Raw genomic sequence first — 17,881 nt, 5'->3', positions numbered from 1 at the left:
ATATAAGCATGGCCTGATGTCTGTCATAATATGTCATGGCAGTTACAGTAAAAGCAGCAAGCCTTTTTTCATGAATCCAGCTGGCAACAGTGGCAGAGGTTTTTTGTTGCCATAATCTTCCTACGCTTGGGACTTGGGTGTTGAGTTCTGTGGTAAATTACTTTAAAAACTGTATACATATAAAATACTTGATTAACCACCACAGGAAACATTCCCTCAGTCAGCACTTCCTCTGTATTCCATACAGTTTGTTACATTTAACTGGTTTACAGGCATCAATAACTTTTCCAGATGCAGTACTTTCAGTTGGACAGAATAATGTTCCTCCTCTTACAAAGAGAGTGCAGAGAGCACACAACTATACATGCTCCCAATTCATTTAACCATGAGATGATGTGGCTGGTGGTATCTCACTCTGCCGCCCTGAGTGGATTACCCATTGCTTTTCTGGTGGGTGGATATTCACGAGGTTGTCTCTTCATGCACTGTTTGGTCAGCTCCATTGATCCAGCACAGGACTAAGTGTGTCAGGAACTACGTGGTGACTTAGGGTGTTTTCACAGTTGGGCCCACTCAGCCAATTTTTGTGAACTCAATGCGGTTTGGTTAATTTTTTTGTGCAATTGGAACACTCCAAAAGGAACTCGGACCCCTCAAAAGAGCCCCGAAGTGAACCGAACTGAGACCATCTCGAGAGGTGGTCTGAGTTCGGTTCGCTTGAATTCCGAGATCGGGTTCCCTTTTTTAGGGCAACGTGAACGCAAAGCTCCCCAGGTTCGCTTGTCATTATTCCCGCACCACACGCTAGACTACTGCAACACCGTGTCCCTTGCCATAAACCAGCATATTGGTGCCACAAAAGAGAGAAGATGATGATGTACAGGTTCGCGTGAACAAATGTTTTTGGATATTGATTAGCGATTGTCAAGGACGCACAGAAATTCCAAAATGTGTGGAGTTTTTAGTTCAGATTATTTGTTTGCAATATGTGATCTATAGGCTAAGAGATCTTCGTAAACTGTTTATTGATTGTGGGGTTTGAATAGTGTGAGAAGACAACCTATTTGGTGAGAATCACAACATAGGGTACAAAATCTATTCTAGCTCTTAAAGGGGCAGTAGCCTACCTTGGGTGTACAATTTTCAATTACAGCATTATTTATTCAGCAGTTATTATATTGCTATTTATTATGTTAGCAATTAAATGTACATGTTATAGTATCTTCTGATTACAATTATTATGTCTCATGTTTTAATGAAATGCAATCTATTAGCTTCCAAAATGTAAGTAGGTATATCTAGTATATATAACATATTCTGATTGAATGGCTTGTCCTGCACTTTGTAAAAACTCAGAGTGCATGTTGGAAAAATATCTTGGTTACTTTCTGAACATAGCAATGTGAATGGACTAGGTCCACAAAATAGGTGAAGTGGCAAAAGAGTTGAGTTCTCATTCAAAGGCAGTGTTAATACAAAGAGAACTGAGTACTTTTGCTTTTTATTTTATAGCATTTTTTACCCCAGTTCACTTTAAAGATGACTGAGATCGGTTATTTTAAAAAGGACTATATGTGAAAACAACCTTAAGAGAGCATTATGGAGGTGTTACTGTAATCCTGATCCTGATCAATTTACTTTTCTCAACCACATTTTCCTTACAGGGGTAGGTTTAAAACTCTAAAATAAAGATTCAGTGTTCTATTTGTTCCAACAACATTCCATTAGATATGGATTAGGTGGAGAGTGACGTAGAAAGGGGTGATCATGTGAAAAACAATAATTTGATAAAGTTCAGCTCAACTGGCATTCAGACAACCCCCCACGCAATTTCTCATTATGTGCTGGTCACAACAGCCAGCCCATCCTGAAGTCCCATCCCATGTCACTCTGGCATCCCACAAATACGGATAAAACTCTCCAGAAATTAGAGACCCTAATCAACAGCCCCTCCGATACCAGAATACGCATTGTTTGGTGTATTACCTTAAATTAAATGACATCACATTGCTGCAATGCTGTGCTTGTCATAGCGAATGTGTCGCAAAGTAATGTTCTTCGTATAACATGAATTCGTCTATGGGCCACTTTGTAAAGATTTTCTCTGTTCTGCATCTGTTCAAGGCATCATGGTGAGGAAATATATATTCATTTGTAAGCCTATCAGTCGTGATCCTCCTATTACGCAAGTGTTATGTTGTTGAGTAGAGACGCATTGCAAAATCTTGCCTGCTTGCTCTATGGAATGAAGCAGGATTCATTCTGCCACTACCTTGTCCGGAAAAATCGACCGCATTGTTTTTGCTGAACGAGTGGACAAAGAAGCAAGCCATGTATGAAAACTAATTGTTCGCGTGGGTAAGCATATATTGGCTATCAAGAAAAATACACGTTTTAAACTATGCGTGGGTGGTATTCCTTCAAACGACAAGGGAAGTTAACTACCAACATTATCAAGGAGAGCGGTATGTTTGGCAACCTTGATTTGATTATCAGAAATAAAATAAATACTGGTTATCTATTCTAGGCTGTCATTGTAGTCGTCGACCTTCACGACCATCTCAGACTTTTAGATAAGCAGAATAGCAGAAACGGCGTGGCTGTATTTAACACAAACCCCAATGCGTCTGTTCCATTCGCGTCTGTTCAAAAACACTAGCCTGCCAACCTAATGCTTCAAAGGATCCTTAACTGCATGGCTTTCTACCTTGATCATTCATAATGCCAATATTGGGTCATGCATATTGCACTATATGAGTATACCTCTAATGCAGTCCAACGTTTCTTATTCAAAGCGGTAAGGCTCATTTGACAGGCTACTCCGACACTTTCCTGGGACGATAGCTCTGGATTTCGGATTCGGTTTTTCGTTTGCATATCTTTTTCTGTCTCACTTGGATTGTATTGGGATTAAGGTGGGGTTTTAACCCGATGTAGGTAACAGGGAGATATCTTTCCCATGACATTTGTCTCGGTCACTGGATTTTTTATAATGATGGTTTAAGAAAGGACTTCGCCTAAAAATTTCGCGACCAATTTCTTAAGTTAAAGTTGGTTACTACCTTTCTCGTTAATTTCACTCTTCGATTAGAAATGCTTCAGTAAGACAATGCTTGAACAGTGGAAATAACGCCCATGTGTCTACCCCTAAACATCCGCGGCGTACCTTGTTAATGACACTGGTAAAGGTAAGTCAGTCATGTATTTTATTTGATCATAGCAATTGCATGCTCAATAAAAAGCTAATTAGTGTTGTGGTATACACTTTTTTCGGCCTCACACTTTGGTGGATGATTTGATATTGTGTGCAGTGCTTACAGATATCATGTTAGGTATATAATGTTCAGGTGATGCTATTTTGAATAACAGAAACTAATCTGCTATGTTTCAGTATAGGCTATAGGCTATTAATGCGTTCATGCCACATAGGCTATTCAATCTAAAGTATTGCCTGACTAATTGCATTATGATATAAATAGCGTTTGATGTTCTGGACCAGTTTTGTTGAATGGTTTTGCTCATTTAAGTCACGTAGCCTGTAGCCTACATCTGTATAGGTGCAAAAGCACGCTATCAAGATGATAAATAGTAGGCTGTAGCCTACAACTAGTGCTGTGAGACAACAGCAGCTTGGGTAATGCAGCCAAAATAATACGATTTTTGTATGTTGATAGAAGACTCATATTAATTTTCATATGAGATGGTTGACATTGTAGCCTAATAACACACAAGGGTTTCAATTGACCTTTCGCAGTATTGGGTTATTCACCTGGTTTGGAATTTAATCTGTGTGGTGGAGAGAGTCATGTAGCTTCCTATAAGGATTTATTCCTAAGGAATACTTACCCTTGTATGGATTCGTTGTAATGGGCACTAATTAGGCTATTGCTACGTGATGTGTGTAATCAAATTACCAGAGGGAATGAAGTCAGAGAATAGATTGGTTCAAGGCCGGTCTGTGTCTGTAGAAGCAGCAAGCATTCTGCATTCATTATCATAGGTTTGTGTTGCTTGGCTACAACCACTGAAGCTGTGTGGGCATTCAAATCAAAAGGTGCTTGAATACAGAACACATGGGCCACACATAGCTACGTCAGTTGAATCCTCCATTGAAGTTGCCAACATTGGTTGAGAGCACAGACCTGCCTGCTTGGAGCGCAAGTGGCACGGGCGTGTCTGCATCAGCACAACGTCGACTTTCACAAGTTAGACGCAACTCTGGAGAATGTTTATCACTGTAGAAAAGCCCAATGGCCGCTTGGGGACACTGACTGCTAAGCTACAGCCGTCTATTATTCGGTTCAGTACCGACCAATCGAACGCATAAGGAACGAATGTGAATGTTCCGAATTTTATCCATGGGTTGCAAATCAAGGCACGCTTTTCTCATAGACCTAACGTTACCCATAGGCGGGACATTGAGAAGGCAGCGTAGCCCAATGTAACGGCGATTTTCCTATATATATATGACATATAATTCATGATCATGAGTAGACTAGAATGCTACTACAGTGCAGCAGCAGAGCTGACCCTGTGTATTATGGTCGCTGTCCACTGGTCTGTGGAGCTGTACTTCATATTCTGGCACCATGGCTAACCATGGTGATGAATCTGGTTGTTAGTTTACATTAGGGCCACATATCCTTTTCCCACGTAACAAAGTCTCCATAGAAAACTACAGGTTGTATAAGGTAGACTCCTGAAAGTGACGTTATTATACAGGAAATGTTCAATATGCAAATGAGTTAGCTCACCAATTAATGTGATTAATGAGTTATAAGTGATGCACTCTTAGAAATTTTAATTAAGACTCTTTATTCCGTTCAAAAGAGAACATATGACTTAAAAAACAATGGCAACGCAATATTATCTAAAGCAGCTAGCAAAGGTATTATTCGCTGTCCAACCACTCTGATGGACCTCAGTTTTAATGTAGTCTTATTGTCAAAAGAGGTAATAACTGGTAGCCATTTTTCTAGGGTTATTTTCTCCTTTCTCTTTTTCAGGCATTCAATATTTATGTTGTTAGTTTCTGGAATAATAGGCTATGTCTCTGTGGGCACACTCTCCAGAGATGGAGGTATTTGTGTCCTTGCCAATCCTAGCCTTTAAACTCAGTAGAGGGCTCAAAGAGGTATGCATGTGGGTTTCATAGGATTATATATTTTGTTCACTCAGGCAATGTAGATGGGAGAAATAAGGTGCTCTCTCAGATGTAAACAGGGTAGTAGTGAAGGTTGTAAATCCATTAAAGAGAGGTGGAGGCAAAATATCAAAACGCTTACTGTTAAATGAAGCATAGATCCCCTCATATCACTACCATTTTATCCGTCCCACGCTCCTATGACATACCAAGGGGAAACTGTGTACATCGACTTGCTGAGTTGATACATCAGTAGTACAGTATGCCACATGCATTTTACATAGCAGCTTGCAGTGCCACTCCACCACTGGTTAGTACCATTTACCAGGTGCAGCTGCGATATCTGCTCCTCCATCTCAATCAGGAATGGGACTCCATGTTCTGGCACATCAGGGGCACCACCTCTCCACAGCTGCCCAGTGCAATGAAGTGCTGAGATGGAGAGGAGCTGTCACATGGTTTATGTGTTGTAATGGCCACACCCTGTTGGACAGATGCCTTCATAGGTGAAGATAAGAGACACACATTCAACACACAGATAAAACAACCTAGCCATGGGTGGAGCAAAGTACTGGGTCCTTTATGGGTATGAAGACTACAACAATAGGAATCAATAGCCCCAGGTTTATAGAGTTTAGGAGATCTATTGCTTTAGATGTGCATGTTGAATATTTGAATGAGCTGTTGAAGCATTCGTTTCAGTCAGAACCATTGACATTTGAAGCTGCAGCACCAGGTTATGTATTTTAAATACTTGCTCCATGTCTGTACATAATAAGGGCCTGCTATAAGTGGCTTGTAAAGATATCTGAACACAGAGGTTAATGAGGTCTAGTCTTAGGAGGGTTAATACGCTTGAGTCCTATTGGATTAGTAATTTAAATGAATTAACAACAAGTGCAACAGGCTTCCCACTGGGCACACACATCAATTCAACGTCTATTCCACGTTGGTTCAATGTAATTTCATTGAAATGATGTGGAAACAACGTTGAGTCAACCAGTGTGTGCCCAGTGAGTTGTTGTTTATTTAGATTTGGACTATCTATGCAGCGGTTGGGGTTGGATAGGTTATCACTGCTTCTCTTGCTTGTCAGCGCATTGGACTGTGTTACAGGAGATACCCAGGGTTCTGGTGCTATGCCTTTGCCTAATGAAATCAGCCATCATGAGAGCCTCATTATCATAGACATTATCATACATACTATTGAAGCAATATGGCTACAGGCTCATCTGCCTCACCTAAAGCCCATTCTTGGGGGAAGCTGCTATAGACCACCAAGTGCTAATAGTTAGTATCTGGATAACGTGTGAAATGCTTGATAATGTATGTGATTTCAACAGAGAGGTATATTTTCAGGGTATTTAAATATTGACTGGCCACTCAAGAAAAAGCTTCAAACTGTAACCAGTGCCTGCAACCTGGTTCAGGTAATCACTCAACCTACCAGGGTAGTTACAAACAGCACAGGAATGAAATCATCAACATCAACATGTATTGATCACATCTTTACTAATGCTGAAGAAATGTGCTTGAAAGCAGTATCCAGATCCATCGGCTGTAGTGAGCACAGTATAGTAGCCATATCTAGGAAAAACAAAGTTCCAAAGGCTGGGCCTAATATAGTGTATAAGAGGTCAAACAAGACATTTTGTAGTGATTCCTATGTTGTTGATGTAAATAATATTTGTTGGTCCGTGGTGTGTAATGAGGAGCAAACAGACGTTGCACTTGAGACATCTATGAAATTGCTTATCCCAGTTACTAATAAGCATGCACCCATTAAGAAAATGACTGTAAAAACTGTTAAATCCCTGTGGATTGATTAGGAATTAAAAAATCGTATGGTTGAGAGGGATGAGGCAAAAGGAATGGTGCGGCAGGTAGCTTAGTGGGTAAGAGCGTTGTGCCAGTAACCAAAAGGTCGTTGGTTCTAATCCCCGAGCCGACTAGGTGAAAAATCTGTCGATGTGCCCTTAAGCAAGGCACTTAACCTTAATTGCTCCTGTAAGTCGCTCTGGATAAGAGCGTCTGCTAAATGACTGAAATGTAATGAAATGAATGGCAAATAAGTCTGGCTGCACAACCGATTGGCAAACTTACTGCAAATTGAGAAATCATGTGACTAAACTGAATAAAAAAAAGAAGAAACTACACAATGAAACAAAGATAAACGACATAAAGAATGATAGTAAAAAGCTTTGGAGCACCTTCAATGAACTTTTGGGAAAAAAGGCAAACTCAGCTCCATTATTCATTCAATCAGATGGCTCATTCATCACAAAACCAACTGATATTGCCAACTACTTTAATGATATTTTCATTGGCAAGATTATCAAATTTAGGCATGACATGCCAGCAACAAACGCTGACACTACACATCCAAGTACAGTACCAGTCAAAAGTTTGGACACACCTACTTTATTTTTTACTCTGTTCTACATTATAGAATAATAGTGAAGACATCAAAACTATGAAATAACACATATGGAATCATGTAGTAACCAAAAAAGTGTTAAACAAATCAAAATATATTTTCGATTTCAGATTCTTCAAAGTAGCCACCTTTTGCCTTGATGACAGCTTTGCACACTCTTGGCATTCTCTCAACCAGCTTCACCTGGAATGCTTTTCCAACAGTCTTGAAGGAGTTCCTACATATGCTGAGCACTTGTTGGCTGCTTTTCCTTCACTCCGCCGTCCGACTCATCCCAAACCATCTCAATTGGGTTGAGGTTGGGGGATTGTGGAGGCCAGGTCATCTGATGCAGCACTCCATCACTCTCCTTCTTGGTAAAATAGCCCTTACACAGCCTGGATGTGTGTTGGGTCATTGTCCTGTTGAAAAACAAATGATAGTCCCACTAAGCCCAAACCAGATGGGATGGCGCACCGCTGCAGAATGCTGTGGTAGCCATGCTGGTTAAGTGTGCCTTGAATTCTAAATAAATCACAGACAGTGTCACCAGAAAAGCACCCCCACACCATAACACCTCCTCCTCCATGCTATACGGTGGGAACTACACATGCAGAGATCATCCTTTCACTCACACCGCATCTCACAAAGACATGGCGGTTGGAACCAAAAATCTCAAATTTGGACTCCAGACCAATGGACACATTTCCACCGGTCTAATGTCCATTGCTCGTGTTTCTTGGCCCAAGCAGGTCTCTTTTTCTTATTGGTGTCCTTTAGTAGTGGTTTCTTTGCAGCATTTCGACCATGAAGGCCTGATTCACACAGGTAATGATGGACTGTCGTTTGTCTTTGCTTATTTGAGCTGTTCTTGCCATAATATGGACTTGGTCTTTTACCAAATAGGGCTATCTTCTGTATACCACCCCTACCTTGCCACAACACAACTGATTGGCTCAAACTGTGACGATCTCGGTTCGACAGACACTGGGCGACAGGAAGCAAGTACAGGGTGATGATTTAATAAATAAAAGACATGGAACAAAACACAGACAGCATCTGGACAGGGGAAACGAAACAACATCAATGCAGACACGGGGATCAAACTGGGGAACAGACAGATATAGAAGGGCAATCAACAAAGTGAAGGAGTCCAGGTGAGTCCAATGAGCGCTGATGCGCGTAATGATGGTAACAGGTGTGCATAATGATGGGCCCTTTTGACTGGTAGTGTATATCTGACCAAATTATGAAAGACAATAATTGTAATTTTGAATTCCGTAAAGTGAGTGTGGAAGAGGTGAAAAGATTATTGTTGTCTATCAACAATGACAAGCCACCATGGTCTGACAACTTGGATGGAAAATTACTGAGGATAATAGCGGACGATATTGCCACTGCTATTTGCCATATCTTCAATTTAAGCTTACTAGAAAGTGTGTGCCCTCAGGCCTGGAGGGAAGCAAAAGTAATTCCGCTACCAGAGAATAGTAAAGCCCCCTTTACTGGCTCAAATAGCTGACTAATCAGCCAACTCTTAGTAAAGTTTTGGAAAAAATTGTGTTTGACCAGATACAATGCTATTTTACAGTAAACAAATTGACAACAGACTTTCAGCACGCTTATAGGGAAGGACATTCAACAAGCACAGCACTTACACAAATGACTGATGATTGGCTGAGAGAAATTGATGATAAAAATATTGTGGGGGCTGTTTTGTTAGACTTCAGTGCGGCTTTTGACATTATTGATCATAGTCTGTTGCTGTAAAAACGTATGTGTTATGGCTTTACACCCCCTGCTATATTGTGGATATAGAGTTACCTGTCTAACAGAACACAGAGGGTGTTCTTGAATGGAAGCCTCTCCAACATAATCCAGGTAGAATTAGGAATTCCCCATGGCAGCTGTCTAGGCCCCTTACTTTTTTCAATCTTTACTAACGACATCCCACTGGCTTTGAGTAAAGCCAGTGTTTCTATGTATGCGGATGACTCAAAACTATACACGTCAGCTATTACAGCGACTGAAATGACTGCAACACTTAACAAAGAGCTGCAGTTAGTTTCAGAAAGGGTGGCAAGGAATAAGTTAGTCCTAAATATTAAAAAAATTAAAAGCATTGTATTTGGGACAAATCATTCACTAAACTCTAAACCTCAACTAAATCTTGTATTAAATAATGTAGAAATTGAGCAAGTTGAGGTGACTAAACTGCTTGGAGTAACCCTGGATTGTAAACTGTCATGGTCAAAACATATTGATACAAGGTAGCTAAGATGGGGAGAAGTCTGTCCATAATAAAGCACTGCTCTACCTTCTTAACAGCACCATCAACAAGGCAGGTCCTACAGGCTCTAGTTTTGTCGCAGCTGGACTACTGTTCAGTCGTGTGGTCAAGTGCCACAAAGAGGGACTTAGGAAAATTGCAATTGGCTCAGAACAGGGCAGCACGGCTGGCCTTTGGATGTACACAGAGAGCAAACATTAATAATATGCATGTCAATCTCTCCTGGCTCAAAGTGGAGGAGAGATTGACTTCATCACTACTTGTATTGGTGAGAGGTATTGACATGTTGAAAGCAACGAGCTGTCTGTTTAAACGACTAGCACACAGCTCAGACACCCATGCATACCCCACAAGACATGCCACCAGAGGTCTCTTCACAGTCCCCAAGTCCATAACAGACTATGGGAGGCGCACAGTACTACATAGAGCCATGACTACATGGAACTCTATTCCACATCAGGTAACTGATGCAAGCAGTAGAATCAGATAAAAAAAACTGATACAAATACACCTAATGGAACAGCGGGGACTGTGAAGCAACACAAACATAGGCACAGACACATGCATACACACACATGATAACATACACACTATACACACACGTACACATGGATTTTGTGTTGTAGATATGTGGTAGTGGAGTAGGGGTCTGAGGGCACACACTTAGTGTGTTGTGAAATCTGTTATGAATGTATTATAATGTTTTAAAAATTGTATAACTGCCTTAATATTGCCTTGGCAGCAGCTAATGGGGATCCATAATAAATACATATACTGACTAAATGGATTTGAATATTGATGCATGAATACACACAATATCAAGAAGTATGTGAGAATAATTTCAAATTCCAATAGTTAATAGTTAAACAGATCCACAAGCAGATAGGTGGGAAGGCTGCTGCTGCTTTCTAGGTTGGCAGTATAGGCAGTAGGGTGAGATAAATGTAGCCTCTCTGGCTTGCCAGTCTGTTGCATTGTGTTACAGCAGCTGCTCTGGGTTCTGCTGTCATGTGTTAGCATTATGAAATCAGGGCTGATATGGGTATTATCAGTCACTGCAGAAACAAGAGGGAAGAGACACGCCAGAACCACCAGATCTATATTGGGAGAATGAAAGAAAATCTGGATTTGAAAATTATTATGCACAGCCTACCCACTGTAGAGCTGCACTCAAAGAGGTCTGGATGTCAAACAGCTGTATAAAAGGAGAACATCTGTTTTGTTATGTTATGTGTAAGAGAACTTCACAGGAAACAATATAGCCACATTAATTTACTATTGGACTACTGCTCATAATAGAGTAGCCACAGTAGATTCATTAAACATTTCATGAAAAAGTACCCATTGCCGGCAATTTCTGTTAGAAAATAGTTAACATGGGCCTCCCGAGTGGCACAGCGGTCTAAGGCATTGCATCACAGTGCTAGAGGCGTCACTACAGACCCTGGTTCGATCCCGGGCTGTATCACAACCGGCCGTGATCGGGAGTCCCATAGGGCGGCGCACAATTGGCCCAGCGTCGTCCAGGTTAGGGGAGGGTTTGGCCGGGGGAGCTTTACTTGGCTCATCGACTCCTTGTGGCGGGCCGGGCGCCTGCAGACTGACCCCAGTCATCAGTTGAACGGTGTTTCTTCCAAGAAGCGTGGTTTGGTGGGTCATGTTTCGGAGGACGCATGACTTGACCTTCACCTCCCGAGCCCGTTGGGGAGTTGCAGCGATGAGACAAGATCGAAAAAGGGGGTACAAATTGTTTCATCTAAAAGGGTTAACACAAATGTGCATACTGTTATACTAAAGATGAGTTATAAAACATTACAACTAGATAATGGTGCTGGTTGACTTGCTCGTGTAAAATGTGGCATTCTAACTAAGCAAACAACTTTTTGAATGATCGGTCGGTTGATACATATTTTACCTAAGGGCTTTCCTTTAGCCACTCCCAAAGTTGAGCTTAAAATCTAAATACGGGGAAATTGCTTTTAGTACCCCCAGGGGACCTGGGTGATGAGCATAGGCCTGGAACGTGCATCTCATCCTGGGGCAGAGTAGGGCTTCTCTTGGCATTAGCAGATAATCCAGGCTGGGTCCTGGGGCTGGGGAGCCGAAGGGTTGACCTGGTACATGCAGCATGCAGAGCATCAGATGTAGGATGGAGCTCAAGGGCAGCAGAGAACACAGCAGGTCACCACAGTCAGCAGGGAGGGAGCACACGGTAACAGAGGAGCAAAGGACCATTGGATGGAGAGAGGCAGAAACACATGGTGTTTATGGAGCAGAAACAGCCTCTATAGCTTGATGATGATAGTGAGCAGTTGATTACTGGGAAGCGAAGATGAGGACTCAAGGTAGAAACAGATGTATTTCCAATGACAGGTAAGGGCAAGTTGAGCTAGGTTCATTAGTATCCTGATATCCTGATTTAGATGGAAGATGGACATATTGACCATGTCATTTTCTTTGGAGCATCTCATACCTTAACTGCTACTGCTAAAGAGCGTTATTATACCCAAGCCACATACCAGCCTCCCAGCCTCTCTGTTGACTCTATGGAGCACAGATAACAAGATTACAGGTGGCACCTGTCTCCTCCAAGAACCGCTCCTCTACAGTATGACCGTTCCACCATTGGCACAGCCTTAGACTACTGCTACAGGACATAGATGTCACTGTCTTTATAGTGGAATTAAAATGAAGAGATATGATATTATTATCCACACATGAACTAATGTTTGCTGTACTGTAGTAACCAGCCGAGCCAACCAGTCAAGCTCTTAGACCATAGCTGCTCCTTGAATCAAGCAAGGTGACATTGATCTGGATATACTTTCAGTAGCTGCGTCAGATGATATTGATTAGGCTGATATCTAAGTTCTTTGCGTGTCATTCACTAAGGCAGGGGTAGGCAACTAGATTCAGCCATTTTTTGGGTGGTGCGCATGGTTGGGGGGCCGGAACATTATTACAATAATTAGTACACTGTAAATTGACCACAACTAAGCCCAAAAAGAGATTGTATCGGAAAAGAACAATCATTTTATACCTTGATTACATGTAGACACTTTCACATATGTCTCCTTTTTTATTCGTGGGAATACTTGAACAGATTTCGTAAATAAAACACATTTTTAGCTGTATTCCTGGTGATTTTAGTATTTTCTTTTTACCAAAAACTAAAATCCCCCAAAACTTTGGGGGTTTGTAGTTACTATGGGCCTTAGCGCTAGGGAGAGCAGGGCTCAAAGCTACCTAGTAAAGGCCCAATAACCTTGATGTCCATGATGCATAAATTGCTGTTGTGGGAATCATCATTTGCGAACACTCACTCAATAAGGTGAGTTTTTACACTTACTCTGCATGTTTTGTGCTCTCTAATATGTTTGGTCGGCCAGGACTCCTTCGGCCCTATAAGTGCAGCATTGATTGTTTGCTCCAATAGAATTTCATACTACAGTATTGCCTTGAGCACAAAGTGTTGTTGTAGCAAATTCTGTAGCAGACTTTGTAGCAGACATCTTTGCTGACCCTTCCCTGCAGTCAAACCAGAAAAAGCATTAACTATTCTGGTGCAACCAGCCCAGCAGCAGCTGTCCGGGACAGCACAACCACTTGGATCAGATGGCTGTCTGATGTTAAAACAGTAGCCAGTCCAGTCTGCCTGTAGACTTCCTCAGCAGGATAGAAATGACAGGAATAATCTATGCCACTTGCCATACTTTTGTTAACCAATCGTCTCAAATGTGCCAAGTAGTTGTCCATCCTCATCTAAAGCAGCTCAGCACACAATGTGCTTATACCCACAATAAGAGTTTTTTTTGCTGGTTGAAGGAAATGTATCAGGAAATACCAATAAGATTTTCTTTCATAGTCCTGCAATGTTCTCCGTGATTATTCCTTCATTTTTAATCTTTAATGAAACAGCACATTGGAGTTTGAAAGAGAGTTTGTCAGACTGACCTTGCATCTTACTGGATAATTCTGAAGATTGTTCTAAAATACTCTCTGTAGAGCAAAACGTATACTTGTGCATATTATGAGTGTACAAGTGCTGTTGCTTTGCTGCTATGGACATGCTGTCCTCTGTGGTACCCCATTGAAGAACGATGCCAATAGGCAATTAGTGGATATGACAATTACAGAGAGAATGTATGATGTAAGGGAATTATTAAATAGCTCAAATGAACAGTACTGAAGTGGAGTCACTTTTAGCATTAGAACTGAATATATTCAACAGACCCAAATCCATGTTATGGGTTGTACTTAGTATGATGCATTGATGCCTGTATTATTTGATATGCATCTAAAATGCACTTAAGATCCTCTAACTGATCAGTTATTGCTTGTAGGCGTGTAGACAAGACAACAAGCTTGCTAGTTCATCATGTGCTCTCAGTTCCTAGACGAAGGGTCATGTTTCAGTAAGATCATTGATAAACTGTAGACTTGTTAAACTGTAGACTTGTTAAACTGTAGACTTGTTAAACTGTAGACTTGTTAAACTCTTGACTTGTTAAACTGTAGACTTGTTAAACTGTAGACTTGTTAAACTCTAGACTTGTTAAACTCTAGACTTGTTAAACTCTAGACTTGTTAAACTCTAGACTTGTTAAACTGTAGACTGAGCTCATACAGCGCCTTGCAAAAGGAGTCATCCCCCTTGGCGTTTTTCCTATTTTGTTACATTACAATCTGCAATTTAAATGGATTTTTATTTGGATTTCATGTAATGGACACAAAATAGTCCAAATTGGTGAAGTGGAATTAAAAAAATTACTTGTTTCAAAAAATTCTAAAAAATACATAACGGAAAAGTGGTGCGTGCATATGTATTCACCCCCTTTGCTATGAAGCCCCTAAATAAGATCTGGTGCAACCAATTACCTTCAGAAGTCACCTAATTAGTTAAATAAAGTCCACCTGTGTGCAATCTAAGTGTCACATTATCTGTCACATGATCTCAGTATATACACCTGTTCTGAAAGGCCCCAGAGTCTACAACACCACTAAGCAAGGGGCACCACCAAGCAAGTGGCACCATGAAGACCAAGGAGCTCTCCAAACAGGTCAGGGACAAAGTTGTGGAGAAGTACAGATCAGGGTTGGGTTATAAGAAAATATCCGAAACTTTGAACATCCCACGGAGCACCATTAAATCCATTCTTAAAAAATTGAAAGAATATGGCACCACAACAAACCTGCCAAGAGAGGGCCGCCCACCAAAACTCACGGACCAGGCAAGGACGGCATTAATCAGAGAGGCAAGAAAGAGACCAAAGATAACCCTGAAGGAGCTGAAAAGATCCACAACGGAGATTGGAGTATCTGTCCATAGGACCACTTTAAGCCGTACACTCCACAGAGCTGGGCTTTACATTTACATTTACATTTTTAGTCATTTAGCAGACGCTCTTATCCAGAGCGACTTACAGTTAGTGAATACATTTTTTTAATTTTATTTTTTTAATACTGGCCCCACATGGGAAACGAACCCACAACCCTGGCGTTGCAAACGCCATGCTCTATCAACTGAGCTACATCCCTGCCGGCCATTCCCTCCCCTACCCTGGACGACGCTGGGCCAATTGTGCGCCGCCCATGAGTCTCCCGGTCGCGGCCGGCTGCGACAGAGCGTGGATTCGAACCAGGATCTCTAGTAGCACAGTTAGCACTGCGATGCAGTGCCTTAGACCACTGCGCCACTCAGGAGAGTGGCCAGATAAAAGCCATTGCTTAAAGAAAAAAAAAAGAAAACAGGTTTGGTGTTCGCCAAAAGTCATGTGGGAGACTCCCCAAACATATGGAAGAAGGTACTCTGGTCAGATGAGACTAAAATTGAGCTTTTTGGCCATCAAGGAAAACGCTATGTGTGGCGCTAACCCAACACCTCTCATCACCCTGAGAACATCATCCCCACAGTGAAGCATGGTGGTGGCAGCATCATGCTATGGGGATGTTTTTCAACGGCAGGGACTGGGAAACTGGTCAGAATTGAAGGAATGATGGATGGCGCTAAATACAGGGACATTCTTGAGGGAAACCTTTTTCAGTCTTCCAGAGATTTGAGACTGGGATGGAGGTTCACCTTCCAACAGGACAATGACCCTAAGCATACTGCTAAAGCAACACTTGAGTGGTTTAAGGGGAAACATTTAAATGTCTTGGAATGGCCTAGTCAAAGCCCAGACCTCAATCCAATTGAGAATCTGTGGTATGACTTAAAAATTGCTGTACACTAGCAGAACCCATCCAACTTGAAGGAGCTGTAGCAGTTTTGCCTTGAAGAATGGGCAAAAATCCCATTGGCTAGATGTGCCAAGCTTATAGAAACATACCCCAAGAGACTTGCAGCTGTAATTGCTGCAAAAGGTGGCTCTACAAAGTTTTGACTTTGAAAAAAGTTTTCTGTTTTTTTTGTCTTATTTCTTGTTTGTTTCACAATAAAACATATTTTGCATCTTCAAAGTGGTAGGCATGTTGTATAAATCAAATGATACAAACCCCAGAAAAATCGATTTTAATTCCAGGTTGTAAGGCAACAAAATAGGAAAAATGCCAAGGGGGGTGAATACTTTCGCAAGCCACTGTATATAATAGTAGTTCATTTTGTTGCATGACTAACATTCCAAAGATGAATATACAGTATTTTTAGATACCTACCGTATGAGTGTCAGAAACAAAGAAGCAAAACTTGAAAGAAATGTGAGATCTTGGGAGAATTTCAAACCTGTAAATATGTACTCAGTGAGTGACATTCTTGTATTTGATGTATCAGTCTATAGGGAAAGAGTGTCCTATCCTCTCCGTATTCAGGGTGCCAAGGGGCTCGAGCACAACAGGGGGGGCTGACATTGACTTGCATGAGATGAATTGACAAAACAAAAGCACCAACCACCAACTCAGAAGGAATACACATTGGAATGCAAAACAACAGTGACATAACAGGCCCTGTCTGCCCACAGCAAACCTGTCTCTCAAAATGCATTGAGACATGGCAAGCTACCAGTCATACCTGTCAGGAGGAAATGTGTGGCTGGAATACTGACAAGTAAAAGGTCAGCCATCATATTGATAAGAGTGATGCAAGCATGTCCCGGAGCACGCAAGCTTTGTGTTTAGATACCTGGAAAAGTGCTATATAAATACTTTCCATTGTTGGAATACCAAAACCAGAGCAGTCTAAATGACATTCAGATCCAACAAATAATTAAAGATGTGCTTAAAAAATTAATTAGCGAATTCGATATTTAGCTGGCCTATGATTTATCGACACATATCATGCCTTTTCTCAGAATTGATGGTTCTCTTTGAGATGATTACTTTATTGTCCAATAAATGACAAACATCCTCAGTAGAGATGCTGGGTGAATGATACATGCATTCAGTCAGTGTTGATGGGCTTTTTATTCACTCACCAGTCCAGTCATCAGACCATATTTCTACCCATGGCTGGGAATATGGACCTCATTAAGGGGATATAGATGTCCCAAATGGCACCCTATTTCTATATAGTGCACCACTTTGGACTAGGGCTCTGGTCAAAAGTAGTGCACTATGTAGGGAATAGGCTGCCATTTGGGATGCAGCTCTGCCAAGATGAATAAATACCTTCTCTCCACTCCACCACACTCCACCACAATCAAACCTACTATTTATTAACGACAGGCTCATTTAGTTATTTTATGTTACAAAAAAAATCAATTTAGCATGTTTATATATATTTTTAAACAGATAATAGATGCAGTATTCACATTCTATTTGGCTGAACAAAAGTTCATAAATTGTCAACAAACTGTTAATGAACTAAACAACTTGCCAACAATTCACAATCAATAACAGCAGTTATTCTGTAAACGTTCTGTTTCCCCTGGGCAATACAATGTTTCCTTTTGTTGTAAATGTGACCTCTCCCTGTACATTTCCTCCCTGTATAATTTCATTGCATTGCAATAGCCCATAGCTGACATATTACCATACACAGGATGAATCAGTGATTCACAATACTGAATGCTGTTTTAGAGAGTCACTGTGAAATTCT

General features: G+C 41.1%; 1 protein-coding gene across 3 annotated transcripts in view; it reads left to right on the top strand.

Moving 5' to 3' along the window:
- The first annotated feature begins 2,009 nt into the window (after positions 1-2,009).
- LOC121559715 (leucine-rich repeat and fibronectin type III domain-containing protein 1) overlaps positions 2,010-17,881 on the top strand; it is a 132,520-nt gene continuing 116,648 nt past the window's right edge. Inside the window, exon 1 of one of the 3 annotated variants that reach the window (XM_041872836.1) lies at positions 2,010-2,132. The gene's annotated coding sequence lies outside the window, so the exon portion shown is untranslated. The other 2 variants (XM_041872829.1, XM_041872827.1) reach the window with 2 other exon arrangements.

This window comes from Coregonus clupeaformis, chromosome 5, assembly GCF_020615455.1.
Source record: "Coregonus clupeaformis isolate EN_2021a chromosome 5, ASM2061545v1, whole genome shotgun sequence".
NCBI classification, from domain to species: Eukaryota; Metazoa; Chordata; class Actinopteri; order Salmoniformes; family Salmonidae; genus Coregonus; species Coregonus clupeaformis.
This window is presented reverse-complemented; position numbering and strand designations above follow the sequence as displayed.